Below are 14432 nucleotides of genomic sequence, written 5' to 3' on the forward strand. Positions count from 1 at the left end.
AGGCTTGCCCAGCTTCATCCACCCGCCCAGTGCTCCAGCCGGGGAGTGCGGTCAGGGGCTTGCCCAGCTCCATCAGCCAGCCCGGCGCTCCAGCCAGGGAGTGGGGTCAGGGTGCCCATTTTGCCAGGGTCCCCCAATTGGCTGGAGCCCCTGGGCACACCTTTGGCTCAGTGGCTAATCTGCTACTGGGAGGAGGGCAAGCTTCAGGTGACCCAGTGGCGGCAGAGGAATCTTCAAAAAAGGTAGGCCTGCCACTTGGGGAGCCAGGCCCAGCGTGGGGCAGTGGAATTGGAGCTGTTGCTGCTGGAGAGCAGTGTCTCCTCCTGGAGCTGGGTGCACACTTGGGGCCCTGGGGGGCCCCGACCCCTCCTCCCCTCTCCCCTCTCCCCATCGTTGCCTGCCCATCCAAAGTCGGGGCCCACCCAAATGTCCCATCCTGGCTACACCACTGGAGCACAGTGTGCGGCGCGGCCGGAGGGCTGTGTCACTGAAAAGGACTGTGCCACGGTCCTCGGAGAGATGTGGATCCTAGAGCAGAAGTGACAGTGTCGAAGCATGACCCAAAGAGGGCGCACTAACATGCAGAGCTAATTCCCAATGCAGCCAGCAGGAGGCCCCAGAGGGGTGAGTGAACCCCATTATGTACCTCACAAAAAATAGCAGTGAAGTCACAGCAGCATGGCCTAGCCCCTTGAGTACAAGTTTGCCCAATATCCTGGATATGTACTCCACGGGGCTAGCCCATGCCACTTCCAATGCTGCCACAGCTTCGCTACTATTGTTATTCAATCTAGCTTGATCAAAGTTAGCTCGGACATGTCTATATGTGCTGCAATCAGACCTCCTGGTTGCTGTGTTGACATATGCACAGAGGCAACATCCCTGGCGTGAACAGGTACAACTCATTCATTTCAATGGAGTTATGCCCACTGTTCTGACCCCAGCTTGCCCTGCTCTGCCCGGCGCTCCAGCCATGAGCTGGATCAGGGCGTGGAGGCTTGCCCAGCTTCATCCACCTGCCCAGTGCTCCAGCCGGGGAGTGTGGTCAGGGAGTGTGGTCAGAAGTGAACTGGACCACAGGGACTGTTCCAGTTATGAAGTGATAAGTGATAACTGACAATCCAGAAACCACTACAACTGGTGTTCTTTCATTTCAAGTTTGGGGTTTTTCCATGCATTCTCACTGCTACTGGAAACTAGAGGTTATAAGGTCATACTAGAAGAATGTTTCCCAAAGTATAAGGGTGGGGTGATGGTGAGAGGGAACTGAAGGGTATAGAGGGTATGAAGGACTAGCTGGAGGAGGGCAGACCGGCCTTTAAATTCTTCTCCTGAGTCTCAGCTTTTGAAAAAAAAAAAAAAAAAAAAAAGATGATAGCTTTAATGGTTGGGAAGATAAATTTCCAAAAATGAAGTGAGTGTGACCAGTGCAGAGAGCCCTACCTGGGTCTGCATGGAGCCTAAAATAATAGCTCTTTGAGGTATGAACTGCCTCTTTCATAACAAGAAAAGGAGTACTTGTGGCACCTTAGAGACTAACCAATTTATTTGAGCATAAGCTTTCGTGAACTACAGCTGACTTCATCAGATGCATACTGTGGAAACTGCAGAAGACATTATATACACAGAGACCATGAAACAATACCTCCTCCCATCCCACTCTCCTGCTGGTAATAGCTTATCTAAAGTGATCACTCTCCTTACAATGTGTATGATAATCAAGGTGGGCCATTTCCAGCACAAATCCAGGTTTTCTCACCCCCCACCCCCCTCCAAAAACCACACACACAAACTCACTCTCCTGCTGGTAATAGCTTATCCAAAGTGACCACTCTCCTTACAATGTGTATGAAAATCAAGGTGGGCCATTTCCAGCACAAATCCAGGTTTTCTCACCCTCCGCCCCCCCCCCCCCCAAACTCACTCTCCTGCTGGTAATAGCTCATCCAAAGTGACCATTCTCCCTTCAATGTGCATGATAATCAAGGTGGGCCATTTCCAGCACAAATCCAGGTTTTCTCACCCCCCACCCCCAAACTCACTCTCCTGCTGGTAATAGCTCATCCAAACTGACCACTCTCCTTACAATGTGCATGATTATCAAGGTGGGCCATTTCCAGCACAAATCCAGGGTTTAACAAGAACATCTGGGGGGGGGGGGGCGGGTAGGAAAAAACAAGGGGAAATAGGCTACCTTGCATATTGTTTTTTCCTTGTTTTTTCCTACCCCCCCCCCCAGACGTTCTTGTTAAACCCTGGATTTGTGCTGGAAATGGCCCACCTTGATAATCATGCACATTGTAAGGAGAGTGGTCAGTTTGGATGAGCTATTACCAGCAGGAGAGTGAGTTTGTGTGTGTGTGCGGGGGGGGGGGGGGTGAGAAAACCTGGATTTGTGCTGGAAACGGCCCACCTTGATTATTATGCACATTGTAGGGAGAGTGGTCACTTTAGATGAGCTATTACCAGCAGGAGAGTGAGTTTGTGTGTGTGTGTTTTGGGGGGGGGGGTGAGAAAACCTGGATTTGTGCTGGAAATGGCCCACCTTGATTATCATACACATTGTAAGGAGAGTGATCACTTTAGATAAGCTATTACCAGCAGGAGAGTGGGATGGGAGGAGGTATTGTTTCATGGTCTCTGTGTATATAATGTCTTCTGCAGTTTCCACAGTATGCATCCGATGAAGTCAGCTGTAGCTCACGAAAGCTTATGCTCAAATAAATTGGTTAGTCTCTAAGGTGCCACAAGTACTCCTTTTCTTTTTGCGAATACAGACTAACACGGCTGTTACTCTGAAACCTGCCTCTTTCATGTAAATGCCATCAATGATAGTTAATGATGTTGATGTGTAACATATTTTAAAGCATATAAGAAAGGAGAAGTATATTACTAAGATCTACCCCTACCCCAACATTTCCCAAAGGGTTGTGGGCTAAGGAGGAAGCACCACGGGCTAGCTGAGGGGTGCAGAAAATGAAGCAATCAAGATGTTTAGGCCTTTAACAATACATAGTGGGGAAGGGGCTGGGGAGGGAAGGGCTTTAATAATACATAGTGAGGATGCCAGGGGCAGGGTAGATAGCAGGGATGTGGAGGGGGATTAGTCCTTCAACAGTACAAGTTGGGGATGGGGGGATGCAGAAGGGTAAAGCGGTAGGGGATGAGGGGGTTGATTCTATTTTTGAAGATTTGAAACATTATTGAGTAGGTTTAAGTGACAGTTTCACCTCAGGGAAAGACATGTCTTGACAAGCTCCTAATTCTTTGCATGTCTCTAAAGATTAGTGGCAGTTCATTCCTTCCTACAGCATTTTACTTTCTTCTCACACAGCCTGGATCAAATTTATGCCAACAATAAAACAAGGCAATACAGACACAAATGAAACAGTTGATAAAAATCTACATTCTCCCCATCCTGTTTGCTATTCTGTGTCTGTATTTTAAACATAAATATTTTTTAAAAGCAGCCAACCATTAGCAAACAGCCTTATTTCCACGATGTCAAAAGTTTTCCAAGTGCTTTTACTCTGGTTTTGTGACTAATGCTAGAAATCATTACTCGAAGAATATAGCAGGTATCACCTACAAGGTGTATTAACATCAGCCTTGCACTAATGAAGCACAACTGTTAATTTAAAATCTGACAATAACTCACTCATGTGAGCATGGGCTTGGATATGCCATTGTAAATACAATGAAACAGTGTGCTCCTCCTATGAATACAAGCTCTCTGTTTCTTCACAGCAACAGGGACCTTCAGTCTCAAAGGATTCACAGTAGGCTGTCTGTCCTCATTCACTGTACCGGGACCAGGGCTGGCTCTAGGCACCAGCAAAGCAAGCACGTGCGTGGGGCGGCACAATTCCAGAGGTGGCACAATCCGGCCACCCTTTTTTTTTTTTGGCTTGGGCAGTTGCGCTCTCGGAGCTTGGGGCGGCAAATTTTTTGCTTGGGGTGGCAAAAACCCTCGAGCCGGCCCTGACCGGGACCTGCTCTGCAAGTGTAATATCTTGCTTAGCGGTTTCAAACAGTGCAGCAGTTTCATAATATTGCAGCAGAAGTATCAGAAGATAAAAATCAGTAATGGTCCGGAGTTCAGACTTGCCCAAAACAGATCGCTGCTGACTGGACAGACTACAGTGGGTGGAATCTCTTTCTTCTGGACAAAGGTTGAGGTGCAGCTAACAGCATTTTAAAATGGCATTTAATATGAATTAAGGTGTTAGATGAACCCAAGGATACTAGCACTCCAGAGCCCTATATTGCTGAGCTTTTCTCGATTACACCTATACTAGAAATAGAATTACATGTGCATTTCTGCTTTATATTTCATCTTTCAACACAGATGGTTAAAACTCTACTAACTGGAACGCAGCAGATCTGAACTTTATTACTGGCTCTGCTACAAACCCCATGTTTGGGCAAGGATTCTCTGTACCTCATTTTCCTATTCCCTCCACCCCTCACCCCCATGTGTAAAACAAGGATAAAATACTGCCCTATTAGAGTCTACAAAGCACCACAGCAAAGTCTATCTATAGCTGATTTGGACAGCTGTACAATAAGCTAATTCAGAAAATAGTGACTGGGTTTAACTTGAGGCTGCCGTTAAAGGAGGTCTAAAGAAAAATGGCCCTGACAAAGAGAATCATGATTTGTCTGTCTCTGGAACAGAACAGACACAAAGAGTCCTTATCACAGCTCAGAGTCAGTCCCAGATAGTGAAAGCAGATTCCATTATTTTCCATCTAGATGCTAAAAAAAATGTGTGTGACTCTCTCTGTGGGTATTGTTGCTCCTTGGCTTGAACAGCTGGCCAATATTCAGGGCCCTGCTGGACTGTTTCAGTTAGAAGGCGAAATCGATAACAGTCAGGGGTTTTTTTTAAGTGCAATCCTGTTTATTTACAAAGAATGTACTCAAAGTCTTGTTTCCCTGAATGCAATAGGAACAAACAACAGCAGCGAGCTTCCTTGCTTACAGTTTCCAAACTGCCTTTCCAGCCACTCCTGCGCCCTAGCGCTCCCTCTCAGGGCCATACGCACAGCTGCTTCTCAGGCTTTCTGCTTAATCTGTTCCAGGGGTTCTCATACTGTGGGCTGGGACACCAAAGTGGGTTGCTGCCTCATTTTAGTGGGGTCACCAGGGCTGGTGTCTAGACTAGCTGGTGTCCAGGGCCGAAGCTCGAGCCCTACCACCTGGAACTGAAGCCAAAGCCTGAGAGCTTCAGCCCTGGGTGGTGTGGCTCAGGCTTCAGCTTCAGCCCTGGGTGGTGCGGCTCAGGGTACAGGCTCCCTGCCTCTGGTTGAAGCACTTGGGCTTCAGCTTTGCCCCACACACACCTAGGGTGGTGGGGCTCGAGTTTTGGCTTTGCCCCCGCCCCCATTCAGAGTGGCAGGGATCAGGCAGGCTCAGGCTTTGGTCCCCCATCCTGGGGTCATGTAGTAATTTTTGTTGTGAGAAGGGGTCACAGTGCAATGAAGTTTGAGAACCACTGATCTATTCTATTCTATTCTATTCAAGTTCTTATACTGCACTCATCACTGTTGTATCAGACACACACACTATTCCTGGGGGAATTCTGTGCCATTGCGCAATGCAGAAATTTGTAGAAATTAATGTTTTGCGTGCAGAATTCTCCCCCCACCCTCAAAATGGGCTGCAGTGCTGCTGGCCACCATGACCCTGCAGAGCCCCGCTCGCACATAGAAGACACTGCTGGGGGGAGTGGGAGGGAGTTAGAGGGTTTCCAGCAGCTGTAGTTCCCCAAGCACCCTGAGGGAAGGAGACAGCAGACATGCAGGAAACTCCATGCAAGCCTGGGACCAAGCATCAGGCTATTTCTCCCTCTGGATCCCTGGGCTCTGAGGGGTACAGGGGTGGATGTCTGGGCTAGGGCGGGCGATGTCTGGGCTCTGGTAGGGGAGGGGGCATGTGTTTGGGCAAGGGGGAACCCTGCGGCTGGGCTCTGAGGGGGGGAGAGGGCAGAGAAACAGGAAATGGGTTGTCATAGGGGTTTCTTTAACTTTCTACTCCGGGGGAAATTTTGTGTGTATCTGTATTGTTACACACATACTTGCTGACAGGTATTTTGAAATAAATTACCAAAATAATTGAAACTGGTGTGATTATGTAGTGTTATTTTGACAAAAAAAATTTGCAGAATTTTAAAATATTGTACGCAGGATTTTTTTTTTAGCAGAATTTTTTAATTTTTTGGCACAGAATTTCCCCAGGAGTAACACAGCTCCAACCCATCAGTGACCCATCCACTGCGCTTGCTACTAGTCCCCAGGGAAACACCTCCTATTCTCCAGAGTTAGTTCTTGCTCAGGCCATCCTGTGACCCAGCACCTTTTGTAGCGGTTTCTATTGTTTCAGCTATCTTACTCCATAAAGGAGTTTAATAGAGTCTTCCATTTACCCTGAATTAAGGGTGGCTGGGATGTTCATCAGCTTTAACGATGTCTGTGATTCCCCACAGGTCAAACACATGCTTGCTGGCAGCCATTAACAACTTCCAGCATGACAATATCTGTAAACTAACCTGCCCTTCCTAACTCACGAAGTAAAAGATGCCTCCATTAACGTACATCTGATCTGCTCATGCAGCTCTCCATAGGATCTGAGTTGCAGATCTTCTGAGATAAGCATTTGGGGTGGCTTCTTTAACCCCAGTCCCAGAGAAACTTTAGGAACTACTTTCTGACCAAATGCAGAAGCAGTCAAAACCCTGTTCCTCAGCATGACCTGCTTAAAGGCAGATACCTTCGAAAGGTTGCTTTGAATTTTTGGTACACGCAAGCATATATGTTATGTAACTGCAATAATGGTCACATTAACTCTTTGTCTGTCTGAGCTAGGAAAGCATCCCCCTTTATAGAAGGGTTTAATTGATTTCCATTATTGCTACACAGAGTCAATGACAGAGCAAGGAACAGAACTCAGGTTCCTGATCCCAGTTTTGAGTATTAAACCATGCTTATCCTGCTAAAGCAAATATATCTTGCCTACCCCAACCACAGAGCTACCATGCACTGTAAGAGCTGCTTCTGCTGGATCTGTCTTTTTGGTAGCCCACTGCAGAGGGTATAGCAGTCAGCCTTAACTCTAATAAAAAAAATGATCAGCAAAAAGTTTCAATACTTGCAGGTGGGCTTAAAAAAAAAGTGTGAGACTGTAATCATTGCAACTGCTTACAAAGGAGTATTGATGTAGCATCAATGAAAACAACATTTACTGTGAAGAAGGAAAGTGCCATTGTGACAGCCTGAGGCTCAAGAAGCACAAACAGCTCATCAGCATACAAACCATGAAATTGTCCAATAATCCATGTTTTATAGACAGTGCAACTGTTTCAATTTTTAGATAAGGCAACAATGGTTTGAAGAAAAGAGCTCCTCCCGCCCCAAATTCCCATCTTCCTTTCCTAAGCCCTGGTCTACACTAGGACTTTAGGTCGAATTTAGCAGCGTTAAATCGAAGTAAACCTGCACCCATCCACACAATGAAGCCCTTTATTTCGACTTAAAGGGCTCTTAAAATCGATTTCCTTACTCCACCCCTGACAAGTGGATTAGCGCTTAAATCAACCTTGCCGGCTCAAATTTGGGGTACTGTGGACACAATTTGACGGTATTGGCCTCCGGGAGCTATCCCAGAGTGCTCCATTGTGACCGCTCTGGACAGCACTCTCAACTCAGATGCACTGGCCAGGTAGACAGGAAAAGAACCGTGAACTTTTGAATCTCATTTCCTGTTTGGCCAGTGTGGCAAGCTGCAGGTGACCATGCAGAGCTCATCAGCACAGGTGACCATGATGGATTCCCAGAATCGCAAAAGAGCTCCAGCATGGACCGAATGGGAGGTATGGGATCTGATCGCTGTTTGGGGAGAGGAATCCATGCTATCAGAACTCCGTTCCAGTTTTCGAAATGCCAAAACCTTTGTCAAAATCTCCCAGGGCACGAAGGACAGAGGCCATAACAGGGACCCGAAGCAGTGCCGCGTGAAACTGAAGGAGCTGAGGCAAGCCTACCAGAAAACCAGAGAGGCGAACGGCCGCTCTGGGTCAGAGCCCCAAACATGCCGCTTCTATGATGAGCTGCATGCCATTTTAGGGGGTTCAGCCACCACTACCCCAGCCGTGTTGTTTGACTCCTTCAATGGAGATGGAGGCAATACGGAAGCAGGTTTTGGGGACGAAGAAGATGATGATGATGAGGAGGTTGTAGATAGCTCACAGCAAGCAAGCGGAGAAACCGGTTTTCCCGACAGCCAGGAACTGTTTCTCACCCTGGACCTGGAGCCAGTACCCCCCGAACCCAGTACCCCCCGAACCCACCCAAGGCTGCCTCCTGGACCCAGCACGCAGAGAAGGGACCTCTGGTGAGTGTACCTTTTAAAATACTATACATGGTTTAAAAGCAAGCATGTGAAAGGATTACTTTGCCCTGGCATTCGCGGTTCTCCTAGATGTAGTCCTAAAGCCTTTGCAAAAGGTTTCTGGGGAGGGCAGCCTTATTGCGTCCTTCATGGTAGGACACTTTACCACTCCAGGCCAGTAACACGTACTCGGGAATCATTGTACAACAAAGCATTGCAGTGTATGTTTGCTGGCATTCAAACAACATCCGTTCTTTATCTCTCTGTGTTATCCTCAGGAGAGTGAGCTATAATTCATGGTCACCTGGTTGAAATAGAGTGCTTTTCTTCAGGGGACACTCAGAGGAACCCATTCCTGCTGGGCTGTTTGCCTGTGGCTAAACAGAAATGTTCCCCACTGTTAGCCACAGGGAGGGGGGAAGGTTGAGGGGGTAGTCACGCGGTGGGGGGAGGCAAAATGCGACCTTGTAAGGAAAGCACATGTGCTATGTATGTAATGTTAACAGCAAGGTTTACCCTGAAAGAGTGTAGCCACTGTTTTATAAAATGTGTCTTTTTAAATACCGCTGTCCCTTTTTTTTTCTCCACCAGCTGCATGTGTTTCAATGATCACAGGATCTTCTCCTTCCCAGAGGCTAGTGAAGCTTAGAAAGAAAAAAAAAAGCACTCGCGATTAAATGTTCTCCGAGCTCATACTGTCCTCCCACACTGACAGAGTACAGACGAATGCGTGCAGGCAAATAATGTCAGAGTGCAGGAAAGCACAAAATAACCGGGAGGAGAGGTGGCGGGCTGAAGAGAGTAAGTGGCGGGCTGAAGACAGGGCTGAAGCTCAAATGTGGCGGCAGCGTGATGAGAGAAGGCAGGATTCAATGCTGAGGCTGCTGCAGGACCAAACCAGTATGCTCCAGTGTATGGTTGAGCTGCAGCAAAGGCAGCTGGAGCACAGACTGCCACTGCAGCCCCTTTGTAACCAACCGCCCTCCTCCCCAAGTTCCATAGCCTCCACACCCAGACGCCCAAGAACGCGGTGGGGGGGCCTCCGGCCAACCAGCCACTCCACCATAGAGGATTGCCCAAAAAAAGGAAGGCTGTCATTCAATAAATTTTAAAGTTGTAAACTTTTAAAGTGCTGTGCTTAAAGTGCTGTGTGGCATTTTCCTTCCCTCCTCCACCACCCCTCCTGGGCTACTTTGGTAGTCATCCCCCTATTTGTGTGATGAATGAATAAAGAATGCATAAATGTGAAGCAACAATGACTTTATTGCCTCTACAAGCGGTGATTGAAGGGAGGAGGGGCGGATGGTTAGCTTACAGGGAAGTAGAGTGAACCAAGGGGCGGGGGGTTTCATCAAGGAGAAACAAACAGAACTTTCACACCGTAGCCTGGCCAGTCATGAAACTGGTTTTCAAAGCTTCTCTGATGCGTACCACGCCCTCCTGTGCTCTTCTAACTGCCCTGGTGTCTGGCTGCGCGTAACCAGCGGCCAGGCGATTTGCCTCAACCTCCCATCCCGCCATAAACGTCTCCCCCTTACTCTCACAGATATTGTGGAGCATACAGCAAGCAGTAATAACAGTGGGAATATTGGTTTCGCTGAGGTCTAAGCGAGTCAGTAAACTGCGCCAGCGTGCCTTTAAACGTCCAAATGCACATTCTACCACCATTCTGCACTTGCTCAGCCTGTAGTTGAACAGCTCCTGACTACTGTCCAGGCTGCCTGTGTACGGCTTCATGAGCCATGGCATTAAGGGGTAGGCTGGGTCCCCAAGGATACATATAGGCATTTCAACATCCCCAACAGTTATTTTCTGGTCTGGGAATAAAGTCCCTTCCTGCAGCTTTTGAAACAGACCAGAGTTCCTGAAGATGCGAGCGTCATGCACCTTTCCCGGCCATCCCACGTTGATGTTGGTGAAACGTCCCTTGTGATCCACCAGAGCTTGCAGCACTATCGAAAAGTACCCCTTGCAGTTTATGTACTCGGCGGCTTGGTGCTCCGGTGCCAAGATAGGGATACGGGTTCCGTCTATGGCCCCACCACAGTTAGGGAATCCCATTGCAGCAAAGCCATCCACTATGACCTGCACATTTCCCAGGGTCACTACCCTTGATATCAGCAGATCTTTGATTGCGTGGGCTACTTGCATCACAGCAGCCCCCGCAGTAGATTTGCCCACTCCAAATTGATTCCCAACTGACCAGTAGCTGTCTGGCGTTGCAAGCTTCCACAGGGCTATTGTCACTCGCTTCTCAACTGTGAGGGCTGCTCTCATCTTGGTATTCATGTGCCTCAGGGCAGGGGAAAGCAAGTCACAAAGTTCCATGAAAGTGCCCTTACGCATGCGAAAGTTTCGCAGCCACTGGGAATCATCCCAGACCTGCAACACTATGCGGTCCCACCAGTCTGTGCTTGTTTCCCGAGCCCAGAATCGGCGTTCCACAGCATGAACCTGCCCCATTAGCACCATGATGCATGCATTGGCAGGGCCCATGCTTTCAGAGAAATCTGTGTCCATGTCCTGATCATTCACGTGACCGCGTTGACGTCGCCTCCTCGCCCGATATCGCTTGCCAGGTTCCGGTGCTGCATATACTGCTGGATAATGCGTGTGGTGTTTAATGTGCTCCTAATTGCCAAAGTGAGCTGAGCGGCCTCCATGCTTGCCTTGGTATGGCGTCCGCACAGAAAAAAGGCGCGGAACGATTGTCTGCCGTTGCTCTGACGGAGGGAGGGGCGACTGACGACACGGCTTACAGGGTTGGCTTCAGGGAGCTAAAATCAACAAAGGGGGTGTCTTTACATCAAGGAGTATTTCAGGCAGGACTTCACGGAGGGTTCCAATAAGAAATGGTGCACCTAAGTTATCGTTCTTATTGGAACAAGGAGGTTAGCCTGGCCTCTGATTGATACATGGCTAGATTTACCTCGCTGCACCTTCTCTGTGAGTGACTGCAGTGTGACCTAGAGGAATGAGTCCCCTAGACAGGGGAGGAGGCAAATGAGTACAAAACAAATCTGGTCTATTTCTTGTTTTGATCCACTCCATCTATCTTTTACATCTTTGGCTGGCAGCAGACGGTGCAGAAGGACTGCATGCCATCCACATCTCATGGCTGCTCGGCAGAAGATGGTACAGTACGACTGCTAGCAATCTGTATCGCCTGCCTGCTCACCATAAGACGGTTCAATAGGACTGACTGCAGGACTAAAGAGAATGACCTGGTCAAGTCACTCCAAATTTAGTCCCTGCGCCCATGTCTGTCCAGGCGCTCCCAGCCGACGTGGCCAGGAGCACCTCGGACAGGACGATGACGGCTACCAGTCGTACTGTACCGTCTGCTGCCACAAGGCAAGGGGTTGCTGCTACTGTGTAGCAATGCCGTCTGCCAGCACCCAGGAGTCATAGGGTGACGGTTACCTGAGCGGGCTCCATGCTTGCCATGGTATGGCGTCTGCACAGGTAACTCAGGAAAAAAGGCGTGAAACGATTGTCTGCCCTTGCTTTCACGGAGGGAGGGAGGGAACGGGGGCCTGACGATATGTACCCAGAACCACCCGCGATAATGTTTTAGCCCCATCAGGCATTGGGATCTCAACCCAGAATTCCAATGGGCAGCGGATAGTCGACTCTAGCCTCGGTACCGTGGAATCGCTCTGCCGAGTTAATGCACTTCATGCACTTAGAGCATTTTCTGTGGGGACACACACACTCGAATATATAAAACCGATTTCTAAAAAACCGACTTGTATAAATTCGACCTTATTCCGTAGTGTAGACATACCCTAAGAGGTGCTATAGTGCAGTGGCTCTCAACCTTTTTAGACTCCTGTACCTCTTTCAGGAGTCTGATTTGTCTTGCATACCCCCAAGTTTCACCTCACTTAAAAACTACTTGCTTACAAAATCAGACATAAAAATACAAAAGTGCCACAGAACACTCTTACTGAAAAAATTGCTGACTTTCTCATTTTTACCATATAGTTATAAAATAAATCAGTTGGAATATAAATACTGTACTTACTTTTCCGAGTAGGGTATATGGAGCAGCGTAAACAATTCAGCGTAAACAATTTCATTGTCTGTATGAAATATGACTTTGTACTGACTTCACTAGTGCTTTTTATGTAGCCTGTTGTAAAACTAGGCAACTATCTAGATGAGTTGATGTACCCCCTGGAAGACCTCTGAGTACCCCCAGGGGTATGTGTCCCCCTGGTTGAGAACCACTGCTATAGAACTGCCCTTAGACTGGGTTTGCTGTTGAAAACAGTCAGTAAAATGACAATGCTCACTAGCAGCCACAGCAAGTTCATGCTAAGTATTTTAAAACTGTTGTGAAAATGGAAATGCAATGCCTCCCTCAAAGAGATCCCATCCACTTGCCTTTGGTACAAGGGGACCCTCTTCAGGATAGTAGTCTCCAGGCTTTAAGCAGAACGATGGGACTGCTGGAGCCATGTGGGGGCTCTCCAAGAGGATAAGTCTGGATACAGAGGATAAAGAATGCACAGTGCTTCCCCCCCAGGGAAATAGTGAGTGCAGGCCACTGTCCCCGCAGAAGCTGTACAGAGAAAAGCCAGGGTAACTCACTTACATTACTGGCGGCTGTTTGTACAGTGGGAGGCCAACAAAACACAACAACAACAATCTGACACAGCTGTTATACAGATGGCACTTTTCATCCCTAGATCCCAAAATGCTTTACAAAGGAGATCAGTATCATTATCCCAGTTTTACAGATGGGGAAACCAAGGTTCAGAGAGGGAAAGTGACTTGTCCAAGGTCACCCAGCAAACCAGTGGCAGAGCTAGGAATTGAACCTCACTCTTATGAGTCCCAGGCCAGTGCACTAACTAGAACACACTGCCTCCTGTCAAGCAGATTATAAGGCTGCGCAGCCCAAGGGAGTTAGGCACCCAACATCCACTAAATGTCAATGGGAGCTGGGCATCTAATTTTCTTAGTCTCCCAGGAAAATCCAAGCATAAAACCACAGGTGGCAAGTGATCCACCCTAACTAGCTTTATCTAAGCTAACTCTTAAAACAAACAACAACACTAGAAAGCAGAATAATATAAAAACCCACCCACATCCCACCTCTTCCCTCCAAATCCCCACTGACTGGATCACCCTGCTATGAAGGCAAAATCCCATCACATTGTCTTCACTGAAACTGCAGTGTTCACCTACAAATAGCTTAGTTTTAAGTGCATAGGTGTTGGCTGACTTTGCAACTTGGCAGCCCATTGAGACACGGAAGGGACTTCACTGATGGGGTAGGAGAGAGGGTGCACAAAGCAGCAAAAGTGGACATCTCTCAGGAACCACTGTATCTTCAGGTAAAAGTGAGACCATACATACAGCCGTCTCTAAACTGTCAGACACCACAAGGGAAGACTGCAAACTTTTTCACTGGTACCAGGTTGCAATCTTTTGAATTGTCGTACTAGTTGGAAAAGGTAAAAAAAAAAAAAAAGTGACGGTGGGGTTTCCTCTCTTTTGTCTCCCAATGATTTCTGTACCACATATGTTCCATCTGCAAGCAGAGATTGCTTTTTCTACTTGTTAGTCCTGCTAGCTCACCTGGGTTCTGGCACCCAAGCTGCATTCTTTCCAATCGATCCATCATCACTAGTAATAAGGTTTCTGCCGACCAAATTATTCCCCTAGCAATAGCTGTGTAATCCCACTGACTTCACTTGCACACATGTAACCAATTGGAACACAATAAGCAATTCTGTTTGACACACAAGAAGGCGTAGAATCCAGCTCACTCCCCCACAGCTATGTTTCCTCGGCAGGGCTAAAAAGCTGGGGAGGGGGGAAACATTAGTCACTGAACAGAAGACTCTGAATAACACACCAGGAACAGGTCTGTGGAGTAAGATGAACCCCACTTCAGTTTGACAAACAAAAACACTCCAAAGGAATAGCGCAAACCCATTTGGCAAGCTTAGACTGTGATCTCATCTCAATTAAAATCTGTACAACTGCTATTTGCAAGTAACATTACTATTGAATTCCCTCTATCAAGTAAT

Source organism: Eretmochelys imbricata, chromosome 11, assembly GCF_965152235.1.
Source record: "Eretmochelys imbricata isolate rEreImb1 chromosome 11, rEreImb1.hap1, whole genome shotgun sequence".
NCBI lineage: Eukaryota > Metazoa > Chordata > Testudines > Cheloniidae > Eretmochelys > Eretmochelys imbricata.